Source organism: Bombina bombina, chromosome 2, assembly GCF_027579735.1.
Source record: "Bombina bombina isolate aBomBom1 chromosome 2, aBomBom1.pri, whole genome shotgun sequence".
In the NCBI taxonomy this organism is placed as follows: domain Eukaryota; kingdom Metazoa; phylum Chordata; class Amphibia; order Anura; family Bombinatoridae; genus Bombina; species Bombina bombina.
This window is the reverse complement of record NC_069500.1, coordinates 293,214,710-293,232,181: the sequence shown is the minus strand read 5'-3', so window position 1 is coordinate 293,232,181 and position 17,472 is coordinate 293,214,710. Positions and strand designations below refer to the sequence as shown.

General features: G+C 36.1%; 1 protein-coding gene across 1 annotated transcript in view; it reads right to left on the bottom strand.

Annotated features, from left to right (window-relative positions):
* Positions 1–17,472, bottom strand: part of PRR16 (proline rich 16) — a 752,278-nt gene that overhangs the window by 399,794 nt on the left and 335,012 nt on the right. The window lies entirely within an intron of this gene.

The following is a 17,472-nucleotide window of genomic DNA, read 5'->3' as shown; positions in this document are numbered from 1 at the left end:
TGCTTTCACAACAGCTCAATAGGGTTGAGATCTGGTGACTGTGCTGGTCTCTCTATTAAAGACAGGATACCAGCTGCTTCTTCCCTAAACAGTTCTTGCATAGTTTGGAGCTGTGTTTTGGGTCATTGTCCTGTTGTATATGGCATGGCATTGCAAAATCGAGTGATAGCATTCCTTCTTCAAGGTCCCTTTTACAGTGTATAAATCTCCCACTTTACCACCGCCAAAACCACCCCAGATCATCACATTGCCTCCACCATGCTTGACAGATTCAGCATCTTTTCATTTGGTCTGCATTTCACAAATGTTTTTCTTTGTGATCTGAACACCTCAAAATTAGATTCATCTGTCCATAACACTTTTTCCAATTTTCCTCTGTCCAGTTTCTGTGTTATTTTGCCCATCTTAATCTTTTTTTTTCATTGGCCAGTGTGAGATATAGCTTTTTCTTTGCACCTCTACCTAGAACGCCAACATCTAGTGTTGCCTCTTCACTGTTGACATTGAGACTGTTGTTTTGCAGGTACTATTTAATGATGCTGCCAGTTAAAGACCTGTTAGGCCTTTGTTTCTCAAACTAGACACTCTAATATATTTGTCCTCTTGCTCAGTTATGCACCAGGGCCTCCCACTCCTCTTTCTATTCTGGTTAGAGTCAGTTAGAGTTCTGTTCTGGGAAGGGAGTAGTACACAGCGTTGTATGAAATCTTCAGTTTCTTGGCAATATCTCGCATGGAATAGTCTTAATTTCTCAGAAGAAGAATAGAATGACCCAGGTTTAGAAAAAAGTTCTTTGTTTCTAATCATCTTGAGCCTGTAGTCGAACACACAATTGCTGATGCTCCAAATACTCAACTAGTCTAATGAAGGCCAGTTTTATTGCTTCTTTAATCAGCACAACAGATTTCAGCTGTGCTAAGATAATTGCAAAAAGGTTTTCTAATGGTCAATTAGCCTTTTTAAATGATAAACTTGGTTTAGCAAACACGACATGCCGTTGGAACACAGGACAGATAGTTGCTGATAATGGGCCAATGTATGCCTATGTAGATATTCTATAAAACATTCAGCCATTTCCAGCTTCAATAGTGATTTACAACATTAAAAATGCCTACATTGTATTTCTGAGTAGTGTATATATGTATATGCAGTGTATAAATATATATTATACTGTGACTTAATTAATTTAAACTTTTAAAAATTACAGTATGCTGCAGTTGGTTGCAGTCAAAACATTCATGATAATGTGTAAGATTGCAGGACACAGCAAGACATCGTTGTCTTTTCTCATTTTGTTATCATTGACAGAAAAACACTTTTTTTCTGAACAAGGTTTTCATTTTTCTGCCAGAGGAGAACAGCACACTTAAGAAAGAACAAGGTTGAGAGATCTAGGAAATAGATATTTAATCCATTTAGTCTATGGGAATGTTTTCGGTGTTATTACGTTTTCGTATAATACAAAACTTAGAATGTATTAATAATGTGACAATTGCAGCTGAAACTAGATTCTTACTTCATTTCAGCACATCTTCTATCCATAGTACAGGCATTATGCTGTTATTTTAGCATAGCAAAGTCAAGTTATAAAATGGAATAACCATTTTTCTATTTCAGGCGGACTTATCTGAAATGACAGCACAAACATTATATTTCAAAGTAATAAAATTCATCCACAGTAAAATCAGCTTTCGTGTTGCTTCTAGTTTACTTGGCAGACTGGATTTGATTTATATAATTCAGAAAGGTAACATTTATTCTAAAATGTATTCTTTTCATTATGTATAATTAAAATTAGATGAATGAATTTAATATTTATGTTTTTTTTTTAATTTAATGTTCAAGACAAGGTTCAAATTAATTTAGAAAATGAACAACACTCATCAAGATTTTGCTAATTTCAGTGATGTTTTGGTTTTCATTAACACCATTAAATGATCAACATTATATTTATTTATAAAGACACAAAAAGAAGTTAAACAATAATATATATATATATATATATATATATATATATATATATATATATATATATATATATATATATATATATATATATATATATATTGACTTCATATCTTTTTAAATATGACAGATTAAATAATCAAACAAATTCTGCAACTATTTCCTCTAGATTGTATTAATGATTATATGATTAATTTTTGTAAAATTTATAATTATAGCTATATATCATGATGAATATATATATATATATATATATATATATATATATATATATATATATATATATATATATATATATGTATATGTATATATCATATAGATTAAAAGAAAAATGTTATTTATGAAACAGTGAATAAGCTATACTCCCAGGAAAGGAAATGAACACGCCACACATTGTGTCACCCAAAATATCGATATTAGTATACATTTATTTAATTTTTTTTAACTGTGTTAACATCTAGAAATTATTGATAAATCAGAAGACCAAATTATTCAAGTCAAAATTATGAAGACTACACAGTGAAACTCGACTTTACCTGACTCCACAGTAAAATTTAAACGTAACCATCGGAAACTAAGCACAATGCAATTTATATAAACAAATATCTGCATAGAAAGCATTTTTTATAACAATGTCAGAAGAAAATGTAAACTATGAGAAAGCAAGACTGTAAGGAATATATATTCTACCCATCCCTAACCCGGCTAACTGTGTATAGGGATTGTTTCAGAAAGAAGACTTGGGTTGGCCTGTGTCCTTACTGTGAGAGGCTCTAGTAACTCATTTAAGTCACTGTATAAGCCTAAGGTTGATTACCTGTTCTTCTGTACATTGTGCCTGTCATTCTATAGTTAGACTCTGGGCTCTCTTCTTTGCTGACTTCATCTCTCCACTTGCACCTTCCTGAAAAGTTCCTCAAACCTCCTTAATACTGTATGTTCCATGGCAGTTACTGTTGATTATAAAGTTGCTATGGTCACCTATGATCGCCTAGTCAATAAAACTGCTACACTAGTTATTTTACAAAATAGTTGTGATAAAATTTAAAAAAAAAAACATAGTCTTATTTATGCCACAAATAATACATAATTCTACCTAGGTAATTGTGATCAGTTATGTTACTTGGTTTGCAAATGTTTGTTAATTTTCTATGGGGATAAATTTCTTAAATATGAATATTTCTTAAACATGAAAATGTATTTGGTTGTGCATTACAATGTCAAGAATTAGGTGGATGTTGTGTTCCCAATTGTATGAATTGTTCACTAACGAACCTAATAAAATTCTATAAAAAAAGATAATAAAATGTTTTTCTTTCCATTAATGATATTATTATACATTATTGATCCTTCATCTTATTCTGTTTCCACATATTAAAAAGTGCACTTGCCAATAGTTAAGGCACATTGTACATTAGATTACTTTTTTGCATAAATGTTTTGTAGATGATCCATTTATATAGCCCAGCTGGAAGTATTTTTGAAACAATGTATAGTTTTACATATTTTTTTAATAACATTGTGCTGATTATCAGACTCTGTCTTTTCATATGCAGGGAAGGGGGAGGGGGAGTGTCTGCTCTTCCAGCTTTATCAGCCCCTTTCACTGGGTGTCCCAGCCTAACCTCATCAACAGTGCTAAATATTTATACTGTATATAGTTATGGCCAAAAATATTGGCACCTCTGCATTTCTGTCAGATAATGCACCACTTTGCCCAAAAAATTTTCTCATGTTTATTTATTTTCTACTAGATTATGAGTTTTTGTCGGTAAGGCGTTAAAGAGCATTTTTTCTCTCACCGCTCCCTTAAGACAACGCTGGTATTACTTTTTTTTTTAAACCTAGCGTTAGCCACAAAAAAGTGAGCGTAGAGCAAAATTTAGCTCCACATCTCACCTCAATACCAGCGTTGCTTACGGTAGCGGTGAGCTGGTAAAACGTGCTTGTGAGTGATTTCCCCATAGGAATCAATGGGGCAGAATCGGCTGAAAAAAACTAACACCTGCAAAAAAGCAGCGTTCAGCTTCTAACGCAGCCCCATTGATTCCTATGGGAAAATACTTTTTATGTCTACACCTAACACCCTAACATGAACCCCGAGTCTAAACACCCCTAATCTTACACTTATTAACCCCTAATCTGCCACCCCGACATCGCCCGCAACCTACATTATATTATTATAATCAGCCAATAGGATTGAACTTCAATTGTAGTAATTTTATTTAGTTTTATTTAAATTATATTTAAGTTAAGGGGGTTAGGGTTAGACTTAGGTTTAGGGGTAAATAACTTTAATATAGTGGCGGCGACGTTGGGGGCGGCAGATTAGGGGTTAATAAATGTAGGTAGGTGTCGGCGATGTTAGGGACAGCAGATTAGGGGTTAATAAAATTTTAAAACGGAATGCCATAGAGAAGAGTACTCAGTCCTCTCTGGGTGTAAGTATAAATGAAAAGCCAGATGTCATAAAATTAGACATATTTATTAAGTGGCATAAAGTTAAAAGAGTGGTACAATTACAGGTCAAACATGTTTGGTTTGGTTTCTCAATGACCCATGTGACTCTCTGATACAAACCCTTATTTAAAGGGGACCAGACAAATGTATGCACTCAAGTAATCAGAGTGAACACATATGTTAACAATACTACATAATGACATAGCAACAAACTTTTAACTCCTAAAATATTATAGGTAATAATATGATTACATATTTCAATGTTTGTTATTGAACATAGTTACTTTATAGTCAAATAACTATTTACCAACTACTAATTCCTAAATATGAATATATGAACATCAACATATAATATACTTTAAATTTTAAATTTAAAGAGCCTTTATGAACTATTATTCATCTTATTATGTATTCTTTAACACTTGGTATGTATAATTCAACATATTATGAGTTTATTTTAACACCATTCAAAAAAGTGGATTTAATGCATACACAGATGAATCAGCCCTTATGAAGCATGCAAAAAAACATACATCATAGATTACTGCTTATTTAAATATACTACTTATTTCTCAAGCAAAAAATGAAGATCTATCCTGTCAATATCTAAAGAGGTGATTAATATTAATATATATATATACAAATGAATAATTTTAAGACATGCAAAATGGGGATTCATGCATATTAAATTACTCCCTATTCAAAAATGCTACTGATAATAAAATGTAACTACAGGGAGTGCAGAATTATTAGGCAAGTTGTATTTTTGAGGATTAATTTTATTATTGAACAACAACCATGTTCTCAATGATCCCAAAAAAATCATTAATATCAAAGCTGAATAGTTTTGGAAGTAGTTTTTAGTTTGTTTTTAGTTATAGCTATTTTAGGGGGATATCTGTGTGTGCAGGTGACTATTACTGTGCATAATTATTAGGCAACTTAACAAAAAACAAATATATACCTATTTCAATTATTTATTTTTACCAGTGAAACCAATATAACATCTCAACATTCACAAATATAAATTTCTGACATTCAAAAACAAAACAAAAACAAATCAGTGACCAATATAGCCACCTTTCTTTGCAAGGACACTCAAAAGCCTGCCATCCATGGATTCTGTCAGTGTTTTGATCTGTTCACCATCAACATTGCGTGCAGCAGCAACCACAGCCTCCCAGACACTGTTCAGAGAGGTGTACTGTTTTCCCTCCTTGTAAATCTCACATTTGATGATGGACCACAGGTTCTCAATGGGGTTCAGGTCAGGTGAACAAGGAGGCCATGACATTAGATTTTCTTCTTTTATACCCTTTCTTGCCAGCCACGCTGTGGAGTAATTGGACGCGTGTGATGGAGCATTGTCCTGCATGAAAATCATGTTTTTCTTGAAGGATGCAGACTTCTTCCTGTACCACTGCTTGAAGAAGGTGTCTTCCAGAAACTGGCAGTAGGACTGGGAGTTGAGCTTGACTCTATCCTCAACCCGAAAAGGCCCCACAAGCTCATCTTTGATGATACCAGCCCAAACCAGTACTCGACCTCCACCTTGCTGGCGTCTGAGTCGGACTGGAGCTCTCTGCCCTTTACCAATCCAGCCACGGGCCCATCCATCTGGCCCATCAAGACTCACTCTCATTTCATCAGTCCATAAAACCTTAGAAAAATCAGTCTTGAGATATTTCTTGGCCCAGTCTTGACGTTTCAGCTTGTGTGTCTTGTTCAGTGGTGGTCGTCTTTCAGCCTTTCTTACCTTGGCCATGTCTCTGAGTATTGCACACCTTGTGCTTTTGGGCACTCCAGTGATGTTGCAGCTCTGAAATATGGCCAAACTGGTGGCAAGTGGCATCTTGGCAGCTGCACGCTTGACTTTTCTCAGTTCATGGGCAGTTATTTTGCGCCTTGGTTTTTCCACACGCTTCTTGCGACCCTGTTGACTATTTTGAATGAAACGCTTGATTGTTCGATGATCACGCTTCAGAAGCTTTGCAATTTTCTGCATCCCTCTGCAAGATATCTCACTATTTTTGACTTTTCTGAGCCTGTCAAGTCCTTCTTTTGACCCATTTTGCCAAAGGAAAGGAAGTTGCCTAATAATTATGCACACCTGATATAGGGTGTTGATGTCATTAGACCACACCCTTTTCATTACAGAGATGCACATCACCTAATATGCTTAATTGGTAGTAGGCTTTCGAGCCTATACAGCTTGGAGTAAGACAACATGCATAAAGATGATGATGTGGTCAAAATACTCATTTGCCTAATAATTCTGCACTCCCTGTAGTGTTTGCAAGGCAGGAGTGCGGCAGTTAAGGGGTTAATATATTTATTGAAGTGGCAGCGATGTCTGGTCGGCAGATTAGGGGTTAAAATTTTTAGTTAAGCGTTTATGATGTGCTGGGGGGGCCTCGGTTTAGGGGTTAATAGGTAGTTTATGGGTGTTAAGAGTTTATGGTGTTAGTTAAGAGTTTCATGTTACGGCGGTAGCCCATAAAACTCTTAACTACTGACTTTTAAATGTGGTACGAGTTTTGACAGGAGAGGGTGTAACGCTCACTTTTTCCAAGACTCGTAATACCGGAGTTAGGCAAATCCCATTAAAAAGATAGGATACGCAATTGACGTAAGTGGATTTGTGGTATGCTTGAGTCGCAGAAAAAAAGTGAGCGGTACATCTGTACCTGCCAGACTCGTAATACCAGCGGGCGTTAAAAAGCAGCATTTGGACCTCTCAGCGTTGCTTTTTAAGGCAAACGCAAGACTCGTAATCTAGGCGTTTGTTTGTATTGGTATGACACAAAAAGTGGAGAAAAAAAAGCCAAATCTGACACATTCCACACAAAACTCCAAAAAATTGACTGGACAAAATTATTGGCACCTTCTCAAAATTGAAAGAAATAATTGCATTCCAAGTTTATGATGCTCCTGTAATTTCTAATTAAGATCACCTGTATCAATTAACAGGTGCTGACAATATATAAATCACACCGGCAACCAGTCAAAATGGTGAAAAATTTACTCAACCTTTCTGTTGTGTGTCTCTGTGTGCCAAACTGAGCATGGAGAATAGAAAAAGCAGCAAAGAATTGTGTGAGGATTTGCGAACAATGATTGTGGAAAAGCATGGACAATCTCATGGTTACAAGTCCATCTCCAGAGATCTTAATGTTCCTGTGTCCATTGTGCGCAACATTGTCAGCCCATGGCACTGTAGCTATTCTCCCTGGACATCGAAGAAAGAGAAAAATTGATTAAAGAATGCCACAAAGGATTGTTCGAACAGTGAATAAAGAACCTCAATCAACTTCAAGACAAATTCAAGGTGACCTTCAGGCACAGGGTACAAATGTGTCAGCTTGCACTATATGTCGCCATCTGAATGAAAATGGATACTATGGTAGGAGAGCCAGGAGGACCCCACTGTTGACACAGAAACATAAAAGATTGGGGTTCGCCAAAACTCACCTGAGTAAGCCAAAATACTTTTTGGAGAATCTTAGTATTAGTCACAACACCACTAAGAAACTCTAATATTAATGAAACCAGTCAAATAATTGTATGAAGGGTGCAAGAGTATAGTAAAGCCTCCAATTCTACCATAAAACTACTCTTAAGAAAACTCAGCACACCTTTTTGCAAAAAAATAAGGCTTAATTTTATTCCATAGTACCTAAAGACATATTATGCAATACAAAAGAATCCAAAACTTTCAGTCCATCCACTCATGCAAAAAAACTTTCACACATAAAATAACCAAGATTCAACTCAGGCGTCCCTGGAAGAATCAACATGAGGCTGTCACTAAACTGCTGTTTAATCTCTTAAAATTTGTTTTGAAAAGTTCACTTCAATGTTGCAACGGACAGTCCTTTAAACATGCAAACTTTCAAAATTGTATCCAATGTGTTATCTTTGATGCACTCTGTAAGACAAATATACTGTCAAAGTTTCACTTTTTTTCGTTTCAAACGTATCCTCTTAAGTGTGAGGCTTATTTGACACTTCAAGGGCTATAATGATTGCATTTCTCGTATATGTAAAACACCCTTTCATACCAAGCAAAAGCACATTGAAATGTTAGTCCGTGTTACAGCGAAGCAGAAGCCATTACTTTATTCAGCAGATGTATAGAAGTTAATCTGTATTTCCACTCGACACCCTCTAAGGCTTTTTAAAGTTCCCCGCTTTTAAACCACACTTGCGGTAGGGCAATATTCCGCCTGAGTTCGGCTATACATAGAATGTCACAGTTCATGTGAATCTAAACATATGCATAGATTATACAGCACATCCAAGCAATAGTATGTGTATTAGTGCGTCTCTAGCCAAGTAGAAGCCGTTAATTAAGTCAGCATGTATAACACCATTCATCTGTGTTTGCATTCGACACAGACTTTTATATTATCCCCTTCTTTTGGTTTCCAACTCACATTTGTGATAGGGCGATATTTAGTCTGAATTAGTAGAAAAACTGGCCTGTTAAAACATGCATGTTAATTAACTCTTATGATACTTGCGGTTCCGTGTTATAGATGCAATTATGTCCTGATGTGACAACGGCTCTGTCTTCTGTGACTTGTCTTTAGCATCAAAGTCCTTGCATCGGGAAACAGCTTAGTGAACAGCTCTTACACTCCGACGCGCGTTTCGGGATGACGTATACTCCTTGAAAAAGGGCGGAGTCCCGAAACGCACGTCAGAGTGTAAGGGCTGTTCACTAAGCTGTTTCCCGATGCAAGGACTTTGATGCTAAAGACAAGTCACAGAAGACAGAGCCATTGTCACATCAGGACATAATATCATAGCAGGTGGTGTTACTTCTCTTGTCCGCATGAGTGGATAAAAGTCGGGAGTATTTCATCTATAACACGGAACCGCAAGTATCATAAGAGTTAATTAACATGCATGTTTTAACTGGCCAGTTTTTCTACTAACTCAGACTAAATATCGCCCTATCACAAATGTGAGATGGAAACCAAAAGAAGGGGATAATATAAAAGTCTTAGAGTGTGTCGAATGCAAACACAGATGAATGGTGTTATACACGCTGACTTAATTAATGGCTTCTACTTGGCTAGAGACGCACTAATACACTAACATACTATTGCTTGGATGTGCTGTATAATCTATGCATATGTTTAGATTCACATGAACTGTGACATTCTGTGTATAGCCGAACTCAGGCGGAATATTGCCCTACCGCAAGTGTGGTTTAAAAGTGGGGAACTTTAAAAAGCCTTAGAGGGTGTCGAGTGGAAATACAGATTAACTTCTATACATATGCTGAATAAAGTAACGGCTTCTGCTTCGCTGTAACACGCACTAACATTTCAATGTGCTTTTGCTTGGTATGAAAGGGTGTTTTACATATACAAGAAATGCAATCATTATAGCCCTTGAAGTGTCAAATAAGCCTCACACTTAAGAGGATACGTTTGTAACGAAAAAAGTGAAACTTTGACAGTATATTTGTCTTACAGAGTGCATCTCATTGGATACAATTTTGAAAGTTTGCATGTTTAAAGTACTGTCCGTTGCAACATTGAAGTGAACTTTACAAAACAAATTTTAAGAGATTAAACAGCAGTTTAGTGACAGCCTCATGTTGATTCTTCCAGGGACGCCTGAGTTGAATCTTGATTATTTTATGTGCGAAAGTTTTTTTGCATGAGTGGATGGACTGAAAGTTTTCGATTCTTTTGTATTTCATAATATGTCTTTAGGCCTTATTTTTTTGCAAAAAGGTGTGCTGAGTTTTCTTCAGAATACTTTTTGGAGAATGTGCTGTGGACAGGCTAAACTAAATTGCAGCTTTTTGGTAAAGCCCATCATTCTACTGTTTTCAGAAAAAGAGATAAGGCTTTTAAAGAAAAGAATACAGTCCCTACAGTCAAACATGGTGGAGGTTCACTGATGTTTTGGGTTGCTTTGCTTCTTCAGGCGCTGGATGTCTTGACTTTGTGCATGGCATTATGAAATCTGAAGACTACCTAACAATTTGATGGTGCAATGTAGGGCCCAGTGTCAGAAAGTTAGGTCAATGTCAGAAGCCATGGGTCCTACAGCGGGACAATGACATGTCAAAAAGCACCCAGAAATGTTTTTTTGACAAAGCGCTGAAGAGTACTGAACTGGCCAGCAATGAGTCCAGATCTCAATCCCATAGAGCACCTGTGGAGAGATCTCAAAACAGCAGCTGGCAAAAGGAACCTTTCCAATTTTAGAGACCTGGAGTAGTTGGTGAAAGAAGATTGGTCCAAAATTCCAGTAGAGAGGTGTAAGAAACTCATTGATGGTTACAGGAAGCTACTGATTTCAGTTATTTTTTCCAAGGGGTGTGCTACCAAATATTAAATTGAAGGTGCCAATAATTTTGTCCCGACCATTTTTGGAGTTTTGCGTGGAATGTGTCAGATTTTGATTTTTTCTCTCCACATTTTTGTGTCATACTAATACAAACAAAAGAAATAAACATGAGAGTGCCAAAACACTTGCAATTGCAACAATATTCTGGGCAAAGTGGTGCATTATCTGACAGAAATGAGGAGTGACAATATTTTTGGCCATTACTGTATATGTCTATGTATGTGTTTATATGTGTATGTATGTATTTATGTATGTGTATGTGCACATAAATCTTACACAAACACATACATGCATATGTATACACATATATAGACATATTTATACACACACACACATTGTTAGACATTTATATGGTGTATATTCATTGGCACCCTTCTCAGTCAAACACTTTGCCATTAAACCTTTTAAAACCGTTTTATCATTTTTATTAAAAAGTGTATATATATGTAACACTATATTTAAATATGTTTTTGATGTGTTTTGTGAAAATATTTTTTTAACCCTTACACTTTACTTCAGGGGGTCTAGTTATGAAGCAGCGGATGCTGCTTCCTACCCTCTCCTCTTCAGTTCCGACTGAAGTGGAAGTTAAGAAGCAGTGGTCCTAAGACCGCTGCTCCTTAAATCATCCGCCACCTCCGATGTGGTGGACAGTAATCAGCCCGATCGAATACGATAGGGTTGATTGACACCCGCTGCTAGAGGCCGATTGGCCGCGAATTTGCAGGGGGCGGTATTGCACCAGCAGTTCACCTGAACTGCTGGTTCAATGATAAATGCCGACAGCGTATGCAAGGGTTACAAGGTTACAAAATACAAGGGTTTGTCATTTTTAACTTTTAACTTTCTTCATTTGAGAGGTTAGGTCCTTGTAAATGTCCTTGGTACACTGTAACAAAATATTGATATGGGATCAGTTTGGATTCATCTCAGAGATCCCTGTTAATTTCAGCGTCCAGAATTGTGTTAGTTTGATCCCCCATTTCTAATTTTTTACTTTTTTATAAACAATAAACAATAACAATAAATTCCATGTAACAGTCATTATATGATAATAAGTGCTGGATTTGACCTATATAGATCTATAAACAATGAGTGGCCTTTTTTTGGTGGGATTTATGTGGAAGATGGAAGGAGGGAAGGGAGTAGTAATTCACCAGATTGGTTAACCGTGGCTCTTGTTGTAGTAGATATGTGGCAGCCCCTTGAGGCATAGATAATTGAGGTGTCTAAGTGGGTCTTAAGTCCCATAGGAAAATTAGGTCTGCATACGTGTCAAGTGTGTTTGAAAGCAGATAGTGGTATCTTTCTAGCTTGAGGTTGGTTTTTGTCTCCTGAATCCACTTTTGCAGTGTGGGGACCATTTCTTTTTTTCACACTCGTAGGATGAGTTGGTGAGCGCTATTTATCATGATATGTAACAGTTTAGTGTGTAATTTTGATTTAACTTTGGGGTAAATATGAAATAGGAAAATTATTGGGTCTGTGTCTATAGGAGTTCCTAAAGTGCGATGTATGTATGGTATGATTGAGGCCCAAAATGATTGAATTTTCCCTCATTATAGCAAAGTCTCCAACAACATTTGGAGGAATTTGGGAAGATATATTTAAGTCTTTGTGGTGTGAGGCACCATCTTGTTAGCAGTTTGATATTAGTCTCTAACAGTTTAGCTGAGTGTGCTGAATTTTTTATGGAGATGAAGATTGAGCGCCATTCCGCCAATTTAATTTAAAAATGGTAATTCTCTGTCCCATAATCTAGTGGTTGGTAAGTCGTTCTCTCTAGGTGTGGTCAGTAGTTTAAAAGTCATTGAAATGGGGTGGTGGATCGGCGAGGAAGAACTACAAAGTTTTTCAAACGGGGTTCGTTGTCTGGTTAAATTGTATTTTTATGTGGTTTGAAGAAAATGATTTAGTTGTAGGTATCTAAACCAGTATGTGAAGAATCCGTCTCTTAAGTGCTGAATTGATTGTTTAGTTAGTAGCCTGCCCTCTTCCACTAGTATATATGTGGGCAGAAGGAGCTGTATATCTCTGATACCAGTAGGAATAAAGGAGAGGCCTGGTTGAAATTTGATGTTTCGTAAGGTGGGTGTAAGTGGGGAAGCAATTGTAGAGAGATTAGGGTGGGTTATTACTATGTTCATCCAAACCTTATAAGTTTCTGAGATTATGGGCTTTCCTAGATAATTTGTTTTAACTTGGCAAATTTTTTGTCCAGCATGAAGACCCTAGCTGTGGGTATTTTGAGAGATTGCGTTTCAAGTTTGACCCATTACTTGTGGTGGTGCTCCTCATATGAGCACCAGTCTATGATTCTAGAAAGGAAGACAGCATTCTGATAGTCATGAATGTTTGGGACTCCCAGCCCTCCCACAAGGGTGTCTCTATATAGCGTTGATTTGACAATCCTTGGCTGATTAGATTTCCAAATGTAAGAGTTGATTATTGATTGCAATTTTGGGATCATAAAGTTTGGGAGAGGGATAGGGACGGTCTGTAAGACGTAAAAAATATTTGGGAGTAGTGTCATTTTAGCCGCGCTGATTCTTGCCAACCATGAAATGGGTTTGAGGGCCCATTGCGCAACATTTGAGGTTATATTTGATGCAAGTGACTCATAATCAAATTAGCTAAGTTAGGGTATAAATGGATACCTAGGTACTTTAGAGAGTGGGATCTGAAGGTAAATGGCGCTATGGATTGAAGGGATTTTAGATCCTCTTTTGCTATATGAACTGGGAGGAGATCAGATTTTTCAAAGTTTATAGAGAAGTTTGACATGGAGCCGTATGTTGTAAGGATGGAATGTGCTGCTGCAAGAGAGCTTAGAGGGGTTGTGAGGGTCATGAGAAGGTCATCAGCAAATAGCGCAAACTTATATTCAGAAGTTTTGATTTTAATGCCTTCGACATGTTGGGACGTGCATAGAATAGTGGCAAGCACTTCCATAGAGAGAACAAACAAAAGGGGTGAAAGGGGGCACCCCTGCCTGGTTCCATTACGTATTGAGAAGAGGTCTGAGAGGTCTGACAGAAGGCCATTAACTTTTGGCAGAGGGTGTAATAAATAGGGCAGAGATTCTAGATATAAATTCCCGTGGTAGGCCAAATTTGTGGAGGGTACAAGTCAAGAAAGACCAGTCTAAATGTTTGAAAGCCTTTTCGGCGTCTGTTAAAATGAATAGTGTTGGTATTTTATGTTGGGAAGTGTATTGTAGTAGATGTATGGCTTTAACCGTATTATCCTTCGCTTCTCTTTACATAGTAACATAGTAACCTAGTAACATAGTGGATGAGGTTGAAAAAAGACCGAAGTCCATCGAGTTCAACCTATACAAATCTAAAATATATACAAAATGCTCCAGTTAAGCTTAAATAATCCCACTAAAAGGTGACCCATTTAATACTAGCAATCATATCCATGAATTTTGTTTATAGACAGAAATGTATCCAAATAATTTTTAAATGTATCTAGGGTATTGGCATTCACTACCTCCTTTGGTAATGAGTTCCAAAATATTATTGCTCTTACAGTGAAAACACGTTTCCGTTGCAGGAGATTAAATCTCCTTTCCTCCAACCTTAAATTGTGACCTTTGGTCACAAACAATTTTCTTGGAATAAACAGCGCTTCTGCCATCTCTGTATATGGGCCTTGAATATATTTATATAAAGTAATCATGTCACCTCTTAAGCGCCTTTTTTCTAAAGAAAACAGACCCAGTTTGGCTAGCCTCTCCTCATAGGTTAAATTCTCCAATCCCCTTATTAGCTTTGTGGCCCTTCTCTGAACTTTTTCCAGTTCTGCAATATCTTTTTTTGCGATCGGTCCCCAGAACTGCACTCCATACTCAAGGTGAGGTCTTACCAGGGCTTTACATAGTGACAGAATAATGCTTTCATCCCTTGAGTCAATGCCTCTTTTAATACATGCTAGTATCTTATTAGCCTTTGAAGCTGCTGCCCTGCATTGTGCACCCATCTTCAGCTTGTTATCTATTACTACTCCCAAATCCCTTTCCTCCTGTGTTTGGCTAAGTCTTGTCCCATTTAAATAATACGTTGCCTGCTTATTTTTACTTCAAAAATGTAGAACCTTGCATTTTCCTGTATTAAATCTCATTTTCCATTTACCTGCCCATACTTCTAATTTTTGCAGGTCCCTTTGTAACGAAAGTTCATCCTGCTCTGACCTAATGACCTTACTTAACTTAGTATCATCTGCAAAAATAGAGATGTCACTATTTAATCCTAGCTCCAAGTCATTTATAAAAATATTAAAAAGAATAGGGCCCAGCACTGATCACTGGGGTACTCCACTGATTACCTTTGTCCAATCTGAGTATGATCCATTTACTACTACTCGTTGATCCCTATCTTTAATCCAGTTATTTATCCACAAACTAACATTTTCAGCTATTCCCAGTCCCTTAATTTTGTGCATTAATCTCTCATGTGGCACTGTATCAAACGCCTTTGCAAAATCTAAGTATATCACATCAAGTGATTCACCTTTATCCACAGTTTTACTTACTTCCTCATAGAATCTAATTAGATTAGTTTGACATGATCTATTTCTCATAAAACCATGCTGATTAGAACTCATAATCTAAAAGGGTTTGGGAAATACATATAGCTAAAAGGGTTTGGGAAATACAACAGCATGTACTATACCACATGTATGAACAAAATTAAGACTGTAGATGGCACTGTTCAGTTTAGATTACTAATTGTTCATATCTGTGAACTTGTTTATTCACTAACAGGAAGGAAGTTGTGTTCTTTTTCTCTATTGTTTTCTCCTCTCTGTGTGCTGACTACTGTTTTACAAGTTATTGGTATGTTCTAAATGCTGCTGTTGCATCTGTATAAGTAAAGCCTAATGCAATATTTCTAAAAGCTTCCAGAGTCTTTTTGATACATAACCAAAAGGTTATTGGCCCAGAAAGCTATCTTCTTAGCCAAAGTCAGAAAATTGCAGAAATATCAAAACAGTTTCACATGCAAGAACAAGGCATTATTGACATTTAATATTGACCATCGGAAGAGATGACTGCAGATGCACTCACTAAACCATTGCCAAAGAAAGTCATTATTTTCTTCAAAATAAGCTAAATGTTGTATGATTACGTACATGCCGTTGAGAAGGGGTGTTGCGAAATACAACAGTGTGTACTGTACCACATGTATGAACAACATTATGACTGTAGATGGCGCTGTTCAGTTTAGATTACTAATTGTTTATATCTGTGAACTTGTTCATTCACTAACAGGAGGGAAGTTGTGTTCTTTTCCTTTATTGTTTTCTCCTCTCTGTGTGCTGACTACTGTTTTACAAGTTATTGGTATGTTCTAAATGCTGCTGTTGCATCTGTATAAGTAAATCCTAATGCAGTATTCCTAGAAGCTTCAAGTGTCTTTTTGAAACATAACCAACAATAGGGTGCATATTTTATACAGATTATGGGTAAGTATAAGAATTGTTATTTACCTTAGGTTTTTGATTAGGACAAAAGCTAATGGAGAAGAATCGTCTTTATTCTAATTTTGCTTGCCAAACTTGTTTAGAGAATTTTTATTTTACTGAAGTATTTAAAGGGACATAAAATCTAAAAAAAATATTTCATGATTCAAATAGAACAACTTTCCAATTTACTTTTATCAAATTTTCTTCACTTTCCTGTTATCCTTTGTTGAAAAGCAGGAAGATAGTTCAGGAGTGTGTATGCATCTGCATTACTATATGGCAGCAGTTTGCAACAATGTTATACATTAGCAAGAACACTAGATGGCAGCACCATTTCCTGTCATACAGTGGTTCAGACATGTGCACACTACCTATCTAGATATCTCATCAACAAAGAATAGCATGACAACGAGTCACATTTGACAATAGAAGTAAATTAGAAACTTTTTTTTAAATTGTTTTCTCTTTCTAAATCATGAAAGAATTTGTTGGGGTTTTATGTCCCTTTAAGCGTATTACTTGGAGTGATATGCTTCCATTTTTATAAATATGTGTACATTATTTGGTTAATTTTATCTGGGATTATCAAGTTTAACTCTCATGAGAGATTGCTAAACAGAATGGCTGAAGAATGAAGGCTCATAAAATTACAGTTGTTTCCCCTCTATTGACTAAGTCCATCTAATTCATCAATTGCAATAAGGCCTTGCTATAGTTTTATTAAATATTCATCCTGGTGATGTTTGCTATAGAAAATCATTACTCTCACTGTTATTGAACATCTAAGTGCTCTTTGTGAATATAAAAAAGAAGATTACATGCAAGCTCAGCACATTTCTAGCATTCCTTACATTTTACTTCTCTCTCTCTATATCATATGCCCCTATCCCATCTCACATTTTTTTATTCTGGTCCTTTCAGATAGAACACTTGTTTAGGACAAGACGGAGCCATTGACTGTATTATATTTTATTCTGCATACAATAATGATTGCGTCTGCAGGAATTAAATAACTGACCATTAATAAAATACTGCGAGGTTTATTTATGAAATGTCAGAGGGTTACTGTAGAAAATGTTTATTATTATTAAAGAAGCCAGAAAAATGTGAATCATTTTCACTTTGTCATATTTTTAAAGTTAATTCTATTTATTATTCATACCATCTGTCAGTATTTTTCGTTGATATAACAGATTATAAGCATAA